We start from the raw sequence: 16208 nt of genomic DNA, 5'->3' as shown, positions 1-16208 counted from the left end.
CTGATTCCCTTATATGAACTGTAACACTGTAAAATCATAGAAATTGCTGTGTTTATATTTTTGTTCAGTATATTGTAGATAGAGGACTCTAGTGCCCAAAAGCCCATTTTAGCATGGGTAGAGCCATTGAGGACTTTAATCATTGTGAAGTAGTCAACTGGGTGGGCCTTCCTATAGATTAAGGGAGGATCACATGATTCCATCTGGGTCATCAGGAGGGAACAGCCAATGATTATACTCATGAGCAAACATTCAATAACTGCAGGTAGCAGTAAATCACCAACCTTGGCTTTGTGCCTGTTCAAACAACACACTCTATGTAGCAGTATGCAGCCTTTTCAGTTTGTTTGCCAACTCAAGTAGTAGAAGAAGAAGAAAATGTACTACTTCAAAAATGGAGATGACCTCAATGGTGCTGCCCATGCTCTCACAGATGCCAAATGGAACAGATACAATGAAGCGATGTCTATCTAAGTCTATGCCTGAAACTGACCTATCCCATCCTGTCATCCCCATAATGGTTCTTTCAAGACAACTGGTGCCGCGTTCACATGCTAGTCGGAACTCTGACATTTTCGACTTGCTAACTGGTTGAATATGGAACGTGTGTAACTACAACCAGTTAGCAAGTCTGACATTTTCGAGTTTCCTAGTTCCGACTACACCTTGAACGCGACATGGGAACTTGGGAAAAAAATCATAATGTCAGTGATCTTCAGGTCAGAAAGTCAGAGCTCTAGAAAGGCCCGAGTTTCCTACTTGGAATTCCAAGTTGGATGACCATTCAAAACGATTTTCCTGAGATTTCCCAGTTCCCAGTTGTTTTGAACGGTCATAATACCTGACAGATGTCTGATGTCCTTTCCTGACATTAAATCCTCCGTGGGTAACGACCGTCGACCACTCCATAGAAACTGTATACATGTTCTGTCCTCCTTTGTATGTAGAGACTTTGGAGATAGGACATCTGTTTGTCCTCGGGTTTATTGACTGGGAAATGGTGAAACTGAACAAAAGAGATAATCACTGAAATGTAACAAAGTACACCAAAATAATAATCTGGTAAGTAGTTAATAAATAACGTTACGTAACAATGATGCTATGAAAGACATAAGACACCTGCAGATTCATGGAGATTGCAAAGGTACTGTATATAGCAGTGGGAGCTGCTGAGGGGAGGACTGCTCATAATAATGGCTGGAGTGAAGTACAACGGAGTGAATGTAACGGTATCAAACATATGAAAACCATGTTTTGGATACCATTCCATTTACTCGATTACAGCCACTGTTATGAGCCGTTCTCCCCTCAGCAGCCTCCACAGGCACATAGAATGAAATGATAATCTTCCATTACTGCACACACATCCTGTTTACTATGGTCACATGACAGGTGAGGTCAAGGTCACATGACAGGAAGAAACTGCTGGTTGAAAATCCCCAGCAGGAGGACAGGAACGTGTCCAAAAAAAATGTAGACTCCTGTAACAGAACAATAGACGTGCCATTGCAAAGCACAGGCTGACAGGAAGAAAGGATATCCCTGCTCACATGGCACATACGGACAGATGAAGGGAATAGGAGATGAATGGGCGTGTTGATCGGCACCATGCGATAACCAAATCCCTGGATGGCGCAATTAGTGAAGAGTTTGTTTAAAGCTCTGCTTCAGTACTAAGTCTTTGGCATTTCACATGTTGAACGGGTGGAATGTGGTGATGAGAGTTGAAGATTCTTTGAAATCAATTATTATCCAGCGATTGAGCGGTGGCTTTCATATAATTGTTATGATGTTGATGGATGTTGACGGTGTAACACTGATGATGATGATGAAGATAGGTATGAAAATGATGACACAATGAAAACAATTAAAAAGAGGAAATGGTGGTGATGATGATGAGAAAGATGAAATGGTGATGATGCTAGTGTTGATGTCAAAGAGCAAGATGACTCCAACAACAACAACGATCCCTTTCCCTGCTCACAAAACAACTTCAGATGCTATGACATGAAACGGTGTTATGAGCCAGACTCCGACACACAATCGATAAGCCAGCCTCCATTTCTCAGCCCCGATATCATTTGAGAGGGTTAGAGGATGTGTCTGGCACGTTCTTGTATAATATATCAACCTGTTAAGTTCGTAGGAAGGGTGGCTGTGACACAAACACTCTGATGTCATTCCCAGACTTCCCTCTTCCACCGGGCCAAGAGGACCTGGCCTTGATGTCAGTGATCCTTCACAGAGACGAGGGAGAGACGGCTCACGCCAGCATCCTGCCGGACCAGGAGGCCAGGAGGCAACTGCATTCTCCCCATCCAGGAGACTGTTCAAAAAGGACGTTCCTCACTCATGTTTGGGTATCACTTTCTGACATTGTAGATAAGGTATTTGGTTACAGTGGTAAAACTCTAGAATATATATTTTTGAAACAGTACACTTATTGATGTTTTCCTCTCTTGGCTTTGTGATGTTACACACAACAGGGTCTAAATTGAGCGTCTCTTTTCATGTCCATCTTGAGAGATGTTATGCCACAGACATGGTATCAAATAGCTTGCCCATACTGCCAACACAGCACTTGTCTTTGAAGGTCTCATCCTCAGATTTGTCGCCTTAACAGGATTCATAAAGTCTTCACGGGAGACTCGAGGCAGACACTTTCAAAAGTCAAAAGAGAAAAGGGAAAAAAGGAAGTGGTACAAAATCCCACAATCCCTTGCTCTATCTCACTGCTCTGAACATCCACACCTGCTCTCTTACATAACACAGAATACAGTATCAGTCATCCTCCTCTGAGGCTTTTTCAAGTTGCAGTGGAGGTCTTAAACCACGTGCCGATCCATCCTTTCCACAGACAGACAGCTCAGCACAGGGTCAACCAGTGCACCCACCTCGGCCTCTCACAACTAGGTGGGAGGGTCCCTCTCCTCACCCTCTCCCTTTACAATGACCAATAAAGAGCAAGCAGCTTGAGCCACTGACCAATACGTTTTGAGAAGCATGACTACTATGCCCACCCCGGGCTGAGGCCAAAACCGATGGAGGATATATGCATATGAATGAGTTTTCTTTTACGATCCTCTCATAATCTAGGGTTAATTCTGAAGTGTAACCATAGTTAACCATAGTATATAGGCAAGACTTATTGCAGTTTGCCAGAGACTCACAGATTTATTTTAGAATATGGTTCCACATTTCTGCAATCTGCAGAATATTGAAACGACTGGCAGTAATGGCTGCTACACAGACAACTGAGCTGCAATCCAATCAGAGGAGGCTGGTGGGAGGAGCTTTAGGAGGAAGGGCTCATTGTATTGGCTGGAATGGCATAAATGGAGCATGTGGTTTCCATATGTTTGATGTGTTTGATACCATTCCATTTATTCCATTACAATGGGCCCGTCCTCCTATATCTCCCCCCACCAGCCTCCTCTGGTGCCAATAAGCATGAAAACCCTGTGTGTAATCCAATGCAGAACTGACAATCAGCGTTAGTGCATACACTGTTCAAAAGTATTCCACTACAGAATAGAGGAGGACTCACTGTATCAATAAACTGCTAAATAATCCCTTGACTGTGCCTCACAGCAAGTCCATAAGCCCTTGGGTTCTGTGCATGTCCAATATTTAGCCTTTACGATGATGAGCCTGCGACTAGGGGAATGGATGGCACTGAACACACACCTCAGTCTCACACTGACTACTTACATTATACAGACCTCAGTCTCACAGTGATTACTTACATTACACACACCGCAGTCTCAGACTGATTACTTACATTACACACACCGCAGTCTCAGACTGATTACTTACATGACACACACCGCGGTCGCACACTGATTACTTACATGACACACACCGCGGTCTCACACTGATTACTTACATTACACACACCGCGGTCTCAGACTGATTACTTACATGACACACACCTCGGTCTCAGACTGATTACTTACATGACACACACCGCGGTCTCAGACTGATTACTTACATTACACACACCGCGGTCTCAGACTGATTACTTACATTACACACACCGCGGTCTCAGACTGATTACTTACATTACACACACCGCGGTCTCAGACTGATTACTTACATGACACACACCGCGGTCTCAGACTGATTATTTACATGACACACACCGCGGTCTCAGACTGATTACTTACATGACACACACCGCGGTCTCAGACTGATTACTTACATGACACACACCGCGGTCTCAGACTGATTACTTACATGACACACACCGCGGTCTCAGACTGATTACTTACATGACACACACCTCGGTCTCAGACTGATTACTTACATGACACACACCTCGGTCTCAGACTGATTACTTACATGACACACACCTCAGACTCCCAACAAAAAATATACACCTTAATATCACTTCCTTTGAATCAATGAAAAATCCCCTGTTCCTACCTTCGGCGGCATTCTCCTGCAGACTGACGTCTCTAGTGTGGCCTGAGAAGGGGATCCTCCCGTAGGTCTGTTCTCTGATGTAGATGACCACCACCCCTAGAGAAAACTGGGCTGAGGTGCCCTGGTCCATAGCCTCTGCAATCAGAGTCCTCTGGCCCCGGGTCAGTGCCTGCAGCTTCTCTGTAGCCTGGGATGAATGAATGAAGGAAAAGTATTTTAGTCTGAAGTCGACCCTGAGCAAGCCATCCACCCTGATTAATAATGTTACAAAACCTGGATGTCCCCGGTCTAGAGAGAGTGAGAGCAGGGGAGGTAGGGAAAAGAGAGGCCTGGAAATGGACGGAGTGAAAGGCACTTGCAGAGTGAAAGGTTTTGGAGGGGGAGAGAGAGGAGAGTGGTGTGATGAGAAAGAGATGACTTGCGTAGAGAGCTGGAAGTGTTGAGGAGTGGAGAGGAGAGGGAGACGGAGGGCAGGGAAAGATGGCATGTAGCCTAGACAGATGATGGTGGGGGGGGGGGACTAAGTATAGACAATGAAAGATCCTGAACAGACAAATGGTTGCATTCACCAAGCAGCGTTTTCATGAATGATGTGGTATGGGAGAGAATTGTGCTGCTATGACTTCAGGATTTAACAAAAAAAAATATAAACTGAATTGTATTGATTATTGGTGTGATTGTGTTAATAATATGAAAATCATTTATTTGAACCTTTGGGGTTAATCATATTCAGATAGATCACCCTACTGAATAACCATGAGTACTGTTTAGAGAACTCAAGTAGCAAACACTGTGCTTTGAATCTATTGAGCATTGCATTTGCAACATGGAAAATCACTTTGTCAGCTTTCTCTCTCTCTCTCTCTCACCATGGAAGCTCAGAGAAAAAAAAAAGCTGATAAGAGTGATGTGTATCCTTGATGCCAACCTCATGTCTATTACAAGCTAGGACCTAACCTTACCCTGAGGCTATACTTAGAGACATATGGTCCAACCTGGGCAATGATAATGGGTGAAATTATAAAGTGGGACGGGCTTGATTTGCGACTCCTCCGACTGCGGTCTCATGGAATATTCATGAGGTGATTAGTGGAAAGCTTATTAATTCTTGATCAATTATTAACAAATTTATGACACATGGATGAGCTCTTCCGTTTTCTTTCCCTCCCAGAGTATGATATAATACCATACTGACATCTAGTGGAATTAAATCACTACTACGTCTCCAGAATGGGAAGGAATATACTGTGATGAACAAACACAGTTCCTTTGATGACCATTATTAGTTCACTTCCTGATTATGCTTTAATTGAGGGCTCGTTATTCAGAGTTACCCTCTCTTTATAGAGTTGTTTCTATGATCTGTCCAGTCCTTTGGATCCTATTGTTTTTCTGTCTCTACCTGGTAATTCATTGACCGGTTCATTTGAATGAGTTAAAGAATTGTATTTTATGTGCCAGAGATATCATAGTCCCTGGTTAGCAATATACAGATTCCATCTCTGATATTTGATTACAATTCTAGAATGGAACCAGTATAGGCCCGCACTGTTTGAGGGCCTTAGGTTTTGCATCTGCACTGTCCCATATCTACCTGCTCAGAGTATCTTCAATTGTACTGAACAAGAAAATAAATGCAACATGCAACAATTTTAAAGATTTTACTGGGTCACAGTTCATAGAAGGAATCAGTCAATAAAAATACATTTATAAGGCACTAATCTATGGATTTTACATGACTGGGCAGGGGTGCATTACAGACAGAAATACTCCTCAGCAATTTATTGGATTTTTTATTTCAGCTTATTAAAAATGGCACTAACACTTTACATGTTGCATTTATATATTGTTCAGTATATTTGACATACTGGAAAGAGTCAACCAATAAAACTGAGCAAATTGGAATTCTATGTGGCCCTGAATAGAGTACACTGTGGCATAATACCTGACCACTGTGACTTACCCAAAATTAATCAATTCCTTGACAATGTAGAGACTCAATGAGCATAGCCTTGCTATTGAGAGAGTCTGCCATAGGCACACCTGGCTCTCTAGAAAATACCCACAAAATGAGGTGGAAACCGAGCTGCACTTCCTAAACTCCTGCCAAATGTATGACCACCTGAGAGACACATTTTTTCCCGCAGATCACACAGACCCACAAAGAATTTGAAAACTAATCAAACATTGATGATAATCTTCCATACTATATCTGTTAGGCAAACTACCGCAGTGTGCAATCACAGCAGTAAGCCCTGTGGCCTGTTGCCGTGAGAAAAGGGCAACCCAATGCACAAACATTGTAAATACCACCAACATTTCTCTTTTAATTTACCTTCCCCTAGCTATTTGCACATTGCTAAAAAAAACTGTACACAGCTGATAAAATAACACTTGAAATGTCTTTAACTATTTCAAACCTGTGAGGGCAGTGTTTACTTTTCATTTCTTCAACATATATAAATGAATTGGCGAGGGCATTAGAACAGTCTGAAGTATCACCGTACTGGACACAGAATACAAATGTCTACTGTTTGCAGATGCTCTAGTGCTTCTGTCCCCAAACATGGTGCTGCTGTAGGCCTTGCATATCTTCTACACAGATTATGTCAGACTTGGGCCCTGACAGTGAATCTCAGTAAGACAAAAATGATGGTGTTCCAAAAAAAGGTCCAGTAGCCAAGACAGCAAATACACATTCCATCTAGACATGTTTCCCTAGAGCAGGCAAAGAATTACACCTACAGTACCTCAGCCTAAACATCAACACCACAGGTAACTTCTAGAAGGCTGTGAATGATCTAAGAGACAAGGTAAGAAAAGCCTTCTATGCCATCAAAAGGAATATAAAATTCAACATCCCCAATTTGGATCTGTCTAAAAATACTTAAATCAGTTATCGAACCCATTGCCCTGTATGGTTATGAGATCTGGGGTCCACTCACCAACCAAGAGTTCACAGAATGGGACAAACACTGAATTGAGTCGACATGCAGAATTCTACAAAAATATGCTTAGTGTACAACGCATAACCCCAAACAATGCATGCAGAGTAGAATTAGGACTATAACGCTAGTGATCAAAATTCAGAAATGAGATGTTAAAATTCTACAACTACCTTAAAGGAAGCGATACCCAGACATTCCACCACAAAGCCCTCACCTACAGAGAGATGAACCTAGAGAAGAGTCCCCTCAGCCAGCTGGTTCTGAGGCTCTGCTCAAAAACACAAACAGACCTCACAGAGCCCCAGGACAGAAACACATTTAGACTCAAACAAATCGTGAGAAAGCAAAAATAAAACTATTTGGCACACTAGAAAGAATCTATGACGACACAAGGCAGGACCCAGAGGCAGACACGGGAGGCAGATGGTTTGAGCTCTGACATTTATTATAGTCCAAGGGGTAGGCAGAAGGCAGGTCGGGGACAGGCGAGAGTTCATAACCAGGTCAGAATCCAAAACGGTACAGGGTGGCAGGCAGGCTCGGGGTTATGGGCAGGCAGAGTGGTTAAGCAGGTGGGCTCAGAGTCAGGGCAGCCAATGGAGGGGGGACCAGGCGCTAGGTGAAAACCACTGGTTGACTTAGCAAACAAGACGAACTGGTCGACAGAAAACGCAGGGGAAGATGGACGTGGAGACAAGCACAGGGACAGGTGAAACAGATCAGGGTGTGACAGAATCAACCAAAAAACAGAACTCTGAATTTTATCTGGCCCAAGACAGAGAGTACACAGTCTGTCATAGCAGCAAGATTTTTGGACAGTTGCCATGAGAAAAGGGCAACGAGTGTCGGAACGAAAGCAATATCGTAAATACAACCTATATGTGTCTGTTGATTTTTTTTAAACCTTTACTACTGTACATAGTAACACTGTACATAGCCAATAATGTCTATATTTTTTTTAAACTTTTGTGAATATAATGTTTGCTAATATTTCCTTTGTTCTTTTCCCTTTTGTTTATTGTCTATTCCCATTGCTTTGGTAATGTAAGCATATGTTTTCCCTGCTAATAAAGCCCTTTGAATTGAACTGAAATGAATTGCGAGAGCGAAACCTTTCACTGTGCAAGTCATGCATCCATCTCCAGCCTTGTCTTTCTACTCCCCACCTCCCCTTCTCTCGCTCTCTCTCTTTTCCACCGGTTCCATGTGCTATTTTTCCACTCAACTCCTCTAAACTCTCCTCCTCTGATTCACTCACCGCTCTCATCCTCTCCCTCTGTAACTCTCTCCCTCCCTTCCTCCTTATCTTGCTCACTCTGACTATACTTTTTCAGTGCCATCCATTCCCCTAGTCTCAGGCTCATCATCGTAAAGGCTAAATATTGTACACGCACAAAACACAGGGGCTTATAGGCTTGCTGTGAGGCACAGTCAAGGGATTATTTTGCAGTTTATTGGTACAATGAGTCCACCTCTACTCTGCAGTGTCTGCATCGGATTATACTCAGTCTTTTCGCGTTTATTGGCACATGCACGGCTTTCTGCTCGGTTGGATTTCAGAGACTCACAGATGTATTTTAGAATAATGTTTCCACACTTCAGCAATCTACACTCTTGCAACAACTGGTAGTAATGACAGCTGCACAAACTGTGATATCCCTTGCTCATACCCTTTGGTAAAGTTTATGTACAACTTCCAAATGAACCCTAGGTTACGAGAGGATTGTGAAAGAAAAGTTGTTCACATGCATATCCTCCATCATGCATATCCTCCATCATGCATATCCTCCATCATGCATATCCTCCATCATGCATATCCTCCATCATGCATATCCTCCATCAGTGTTGGACTCGGCCTGTGCTCGGATTGGTCGTTACGCTTCAAACTGCAGTGGTTTAAGCTACTTGCTCTTTTTTGGTTGAGATCTCAGGCGCCATGTGCTTTGTAGGTTGGGTGTAATTGTAGCGAGTGAGAGGGTGGTAGTAGTAGTACTACTTCCACCCTTGTTGTGACGGGGCCGGTGTGGGTGGGTGCACTGGTTGACCCTGTGCTGAGGGAAAAAGATGGATCGGCAAATGGCTTAAGCACTCCCCTGCACCTTGAAAAGGCCTCAGAGGAGGACCGCTGATACGGTATCTGTTTGATGTATGAGAGCAGGTGTGGATGTTCAGCCCAGCGGGAGATAGAGCTTGTAGGATTGTGGGATTTTCTTCTTTCACATTCCTAGAGCAGTTTAACCAATTGGATCCAAGCACCGTGGTTCTTTTTTCTTTGTAATCTGCAAGGTGTCTGTCTCAAGTCCTCCGTCAGACTTTAGGAATCCTGTTGAGATGACAAATCTGAGGATGAAACTTTCAAAGAGCTTTGACACTATGGGCAAGATATATGATAGCCTACCATGTCTTTGCCTGTAAGCCAATTCTGAATTGCATTGAATCAGGAAAGTTTCCTCCCACAACCTCTACAAGCAAGAATGTTGAATTGAATTATATTTTAACGTACTTCACCGGTTGTCCGTGCGCTTGGTCCTTTTGGCGGTCGTAATGTGAGCCAATATATCAAACGCTCATTTCTGCCCGACGTAGAATTCAATTCAAACGAACCACCTGCAGTTGGACACTGACATTGTAGAAGATACATGTTCGGCCGAATCGACAATGAAGATAGTATCGCCAATACTAGGTTAGTTGAAATATCTATGGCAACGTTTTGTATAGGCAAACCTGTAATGCCCAGTAATGGATACCAACAAATCTTTGGTTATATCTCATTACCTGGTGTATAATCTGTGGCTACTTTTTGAACAGTCTCCTGGATGGGGAGAATGCAGTTGCCTCCTGGCCTCCTGGTCCGGCAGGATGCTGGCGTGAGCCGTCTCTCCCTCGTCTCTGTGAAGGATCACTGACATCAAGGCAAGGTCTTCTTGGCCCTGCAGAAGAGGGAAGTCTGGGAATGACTTCAGAGTGTTTGTGTCACAGCCACCCTTCCTACAAACATAACAGAAATGATATATTATACAAGAACGTGCCAGACACATCCTCTAACCCTCTCAAAGGATATCGGGGCTGAGAAATGGAGGCTGGCTTATCGATTGTGTGTCGGAGTCTGGCTCATAACACCGTTTCATGTCATAGCATCTGAAGTTGTTTTTGTGAGCAGGGAAAGGGACCGTTGTTGTTGTTGGAGTCATCTTGCTCTTTGACATCAACACTAGCATCATCACCATTTCATCTTTCTCATCATCATCACCACCATTTCCTCTTTTTCATTGTTTTAATTGTGTCATCATTTTCATACCTATCTTCATCATCATCATCAGTGTTACACCGTCAACATCCATCAACATCAGAACAATTATATGAAAGCCACCGCTCAATCGCTGGATAATAATTGATTTCAAAGAATCTTCGACTCTCATCACCACATTCCACCCGTTCAACATGTGAAATGTCAAAGACTTAGCACTGAAGCAGAGCTTTAAACAAACTCTTCATGTTTGTTTGTCATTCGTTTTATTGTAGCCTATCATTACCTTTGTCCTATATTTCTGCGCCTCTAAAATAGGCATATCTTGTGTGTGTTTCCTGACTATACTCTCTCCCTGTCTTCTTCTTTCTTTCATGCCCACCTGTTGGTTTCTCTCAGCATTGTCTCACCGCTGTGACCTCCTACGACATGCCCACATTCCCGGTGTGACTCAGCCCACCAGGCACAGCAAAACCAGCACACGCCAGAGGCAACAGCCAATCAGGATGGGTTACATCAGGTTTATGGAAATCACCTGGGAAACTCCTGTGGCGCCCTGGGAAATTAAGATGCTAAGACAAAAGACAATCTGTCATTTCGATTTGCATAGCCCGACTCCTTTTTGGCAGATAAGCATTGATTTGTATACATTTTATATAATATATTTCCATTCTATATAATTACGGTAAATTCTTTGAAAATCCAACTGTTATCTTTTGAAAAATAAAGAATGCATCTGATCTCTCCACCACTCTGAGCTGTGTGTGACTCTCATGGATGTCTGGATTGCCGGGTGGAGGACACAGGCGATACATGTAAGTGCCACTGTTTTGGACTGTCACTGACAGCAGCAGGAACGGAGAAGTCACATTCCCACATGTCCCTGACCAGAATCATTCTGGCATCAACAGGCACAGTCCGGTTTTAGTAATGGTAGATGAGAGGGTGCAGCTCTTTATTCAGCCAGCACTGTTATTGCATACGGGTGAGCACATTTCTAGTACAAATACATAGATTACTCCAGGTATGTAATTTATATCTATAAATCCATTTTTGGCAATACATTTTTTATTGCAAAATATTAATGTAGAAAATCCTGCATGTCAAATTTGCTGTGACATAGTATTGTTTGAGGGGTTTACCTTGTCAGTGAACTCCCACTCCACAAGGAGATGGTGATGTTCCAGACTTCTCAAACACTGAGTGAGGAGGCAGGACAGATGGACGTTAGAGCCTGCTTCGACTGTCTGGTTTGGGCTGCTACCCACACAACCTGGAGTGCTACACACTGTGAATACTACTACTACTACTACTACTACTAATACTACTGATACTACACACACACAAAAACAATAAACATGCATAGCAGAAACCACAATCAATAATATTCCTTATTTACATTGTAACATGAACATGATGTTACCTGTATATTAATGTTCATTTCTCTATTCTGAATTAAGGCAGTCCACTCTGATACGTCTCTATTGTCAATGTGCCTCTTCACTTTGCTTACAGCTACAAGGTGCAACAAGTTACAACAACATACTGGTGGTTCACCTTTACAAAACAGTCTGTGGGTGTGTCTGTGGGTGTGTCTGTGGGCGTGTCTGTGTCTGTGGGTGTGTCTGTGGGTGTGCCTGTGTCTGTGGGTGTGTCTGTGGCTGTGCCTGTGGGTGTGTCTGTGTCTGTGGGTGTCTCTGTGGGTGTGGTGTGTCTGTAGGTGTGTTGGGAGGGGGCAGTTGTGCATGTCAATTTGTGGTCAACAAATCTCTTTAGTGAAACCTGAGATGCACACTGAGTGTACAAAACATTAAGAACATCTGCTCTACCTAGCTGAAAGCTATGATCTTTTATTGATGTCCCTTGATAAATAAAATTTAATCAAATCAAATGTTATGGGTCACATATTTAGCAGATGTTATTGCGGGTGTTGCGAAATGCTTGTGTTCCTAGCGCCAACAGTGCAGTAGTATCTAACACTTCACAACAATACACACAAATCTAAAATAAAATAATGGAATTAAGAAACATCTAAATATTAGGATGAGCAATGTTGGAGTGGCATTGACTAAAATACAGTACATACATATGAAATGAGTAAAACAGAATGTAAAAATGATTAAAGTGACTCGTGTTCCGTTATTAATGTGACCAGCGAGTCCATGTCTGTGTACATAGGGCAGCAGCCTCTAAGGTGCAGGGTTGAGTAACCGGGTGGTAGGTGGCTTATAATGGCTATTTAAACTCTACGGGAACGGTGGGACGGTTGAGCTAATGTAGGCTAATGTGATTAGCATGAGGTTGTAAGTAACAACAACAATTCCCAGGACATAGACATATTGGATATGGGCAGAAAGCTTAAAATTGTGTTAATCAATCTGCACTGTCCAATTTACAGTAGCTGTTAAAGTGAAATAATACCATGCTATTGTTTTAGGAGAGTGCACAGTTATGAACTTGAGCATGTATCAATAAACCAATTCGGCACATTTGGGCAGTCTTGATACAACATTTTGAACATACATGCAATGGTTCATTGGATCAGTCTAAAACTTTGCACATACACTGCTGCCATCTAGTGGACAAAATCTAAATTGTGCCTGGGCTGAAATAATACATTATGGCATTTCTCTTGCATTTCAAAGATTTAAAAAATCTGCATGTTTTTTCTTTGTATTATCTTTTACCAGATCTAATGTGTTATATTCTCCTACATGTATTTCACAGTTCTACAAACTTCAAAGTGTTTCCTTTAAAATGGTATCAAGAATATGCATATCCTTGCTTCAGGTCCTGAGCTACAGGCAGTTAGATTTGGGTATGTCATTTGTCATTTTTTAAAAAGGGTCTGATCCTAAAGAGGCAGTCTTATGGCCTTGAGATAGAAGCTGTTTTTCAATCTCTCGGTCCCAGCTTTGATGCACCTGTACTGACCCCGCCTTCTGGATGATAGTGGGGTGAACAGGCCGTGGCTCGGGTGGTTGATGTCCTTGATGATCTTTTTGGCCTTCCTGTGACATTGGGTACACTAGATGTACTGGAGGGCAAGCAGTGTGCACCACCCTCTGGCAGTTCAGTTGCCGTACCAGGTGGTGATCCAACCTGACAGGATGCTCTCAATTGTGCATCTGTAAAGGTTTGTGAGGGGCTTAGGGCCAAGCCGAATTTCTTCAACCTCCTGTTGCGCCTATATCACCCCTAACTTGCCACAACACAACTGATTGGCTGAAACACAGAACAAACAACTCCAGTACCGAAAGTCAGTGAGAGGGATGTTGTTGCGTGTGTGTGTGTCTGACTCTACTTGACCTGCTGTAACTATATACAGCGTGTGAGTGAGATGTTAGTAAATTCCTGAACTAAGTGTTTTCTTCATTCTAGATCGCAGCCAGTAGCAACAAGAAGAAGCGCTGCAATGTGTGTGGACCCAAGAAGGACAGGAAGACGCAGTACACAAGCATCAAATGCAAGAAATACATTTGCAACACACACACGGTAACACTCTGTCCCTTATGTGATACACATAGAAAGTATGAAAAAATAAGAATAGTAGATATAATACTAATGAAAGAAGTACAAATATAACAACTAAAACAAAAATAAATGTAATAATAGTCAATGTTCGGATTAATTCAACAAACAAAGATGACTGGTCCACTTATACAGTCTATTAATTATAACACATGAAGAGAAGAGTACATTTTATTTTATAGTAGGCTAAGGCAATCTGTGACATACTATGCTGCCAACTCTAACCTCAGACATTTGCCCCAAAAATATATAAAGTTAATCTTTGTTTGAATGTTCTGTGAATGGAAAAAAAAATGAATTTGGGGAAGGAGTCTCTTCCCAGCACATTCGGGAAGTATTCAGACACCTTAACTTTTTCCACATTTTGTTACATTACAGCCTTATTCTAAAATGTATTACATTAATTATACACACACAATACCCCGTAATGAAGAAGTGAAAACAGTTTTTTTAAATCTTAGCAAATTTATTTAAAAAAATCAAAAACAGAAATACCATATTTACATAAATATTCTGACCCTTTTCTACGAGACTCAAAATTGAGCTAAGGTGCATCCTGTTTCCATCGATCATCCTTGAGATGTTTCCACAACATGATTGGAGTCCACCTGTGGTCAATTCAATTGATTGGACATGATTTGAAAAGGCACACACCTGTCTATATAAGGTTCCACAGTTGACAGTGCATGTCAGGGCAAAAACCAAGCCATGAGGTCAAAGGAGCTCAGGTGGTAACGTCTGATAGAATCATGGCCCAGGTGGTAGCTTCTGATGGAAACATGGCCCAGGTGCTAGCTTCTGATCAGTACCCAGAACATGGTTGCCACATTCTCAGAATCCCAGAAATGTGTATATTTACAGTAGCATGTCTGTACTTTCTCACATTTGCCATTTAAGTATTGATGATGCCAGTTATACCAAAACAAGACAGGGGAAAAAAATAGACAAATTGCAACAGAATCACTTGGGTCCAGTGTTGTGGGTAATAATATTACTGACAGAGATATTGAGAGCTTCTGTCTGTAGTTTTGTCAAAATCATGTTGATAAGATAGCCTTGTTCTTTCAATGTCCTGTACCTACATAGTACTCTAAATACCCCTAATTCATGTTGATAAGATAGCCTTGTTCTTTCAATGTCCTGTACCTACATAGTACTCTAAATACCCCCAATTCATTTTGATAAGATAGCCTTGTTTCTTCAATGTCCTGTACCTACATAGTACTCTAAATACCCCCAATTCATGTTGATAAGATAGCCTTGTTCTTTCAATGTCCTGTACCTACATAGTACTCTAAATACCCCCAATTCATGATGATAAGATAGCCTTGTTCTTTCAATGTCCTGTACCGACATAGTACTCTAAATACCCCAATTCAAGTTGATAAGTTCACTTACAATAGTTAGTGCACATATCCTCATACTTTTTGTACTATATACACACATCACAGGAGGCTGGTAGGAGGATACATAGGAGGACAGGCTCATTGTAATGGCAGGAATGGAATAAAATGAACTGAGTCAAACGTGGTTGGTTTGATACTGTTCCATTTATTCCATTTCAGCCATTACAATGAGCCCGTCCTCCTATAGCTTCACCCACCAGCCTCCACTGACGCACATCCTTCCCTGATCAGTTAAGGCCAAAGTGCTATGGGATGAACAGCTTCTCCACACTTTGGGTAGGCTGCTTTTGCATTGAAAGGTTCCTCCGTTTTTTTTTTTGCATGAGCTGGACCACAGACCTGGGTCTGGGGTCTTTGGGTGAACTCCAGGTAAAAGACCTCCGGGAATAGCGCCATCTGAAGCCCTCACTTCCCTCACTGATAGACAGCTTCAGAATCTTGTGCAGCTCCTCATAGGAGTCACGGATGGGAAGGCACAGCTGGTTCAAACAGCTGTGCAGTGGCTAGGGTGCTGTGTGTAGGAGCAGCAATGACCTGGAATGAGGGGCCAGAGGGTGGGTGTCAAAACTCCCGGTGGGCAGCCGAGAGGAGCACGGGGTAAACTGCAGCAGGCGGGCAAACTCCTCCCGGGTAAAGCTGGACAGATCACCT

Source organism: Oncorhynchus kisutch, linkage group LG15, assembly GCF_002021735.2.
Source record: "Oncorhynchus kisutch isolate 150728-3 linkage group LG15, Okis_V2, whole genome shotgun sequence".
Taxonomy (NCBI): Eukaryota; Metazoa; Chordata; class Actinopteri; order Salmoniformes; family Salmonidae; genus Oncorhynchus; species Oncorhynchus kisutch.
This window is presented reverse-complemented; position numbering follows the sequence as displayed.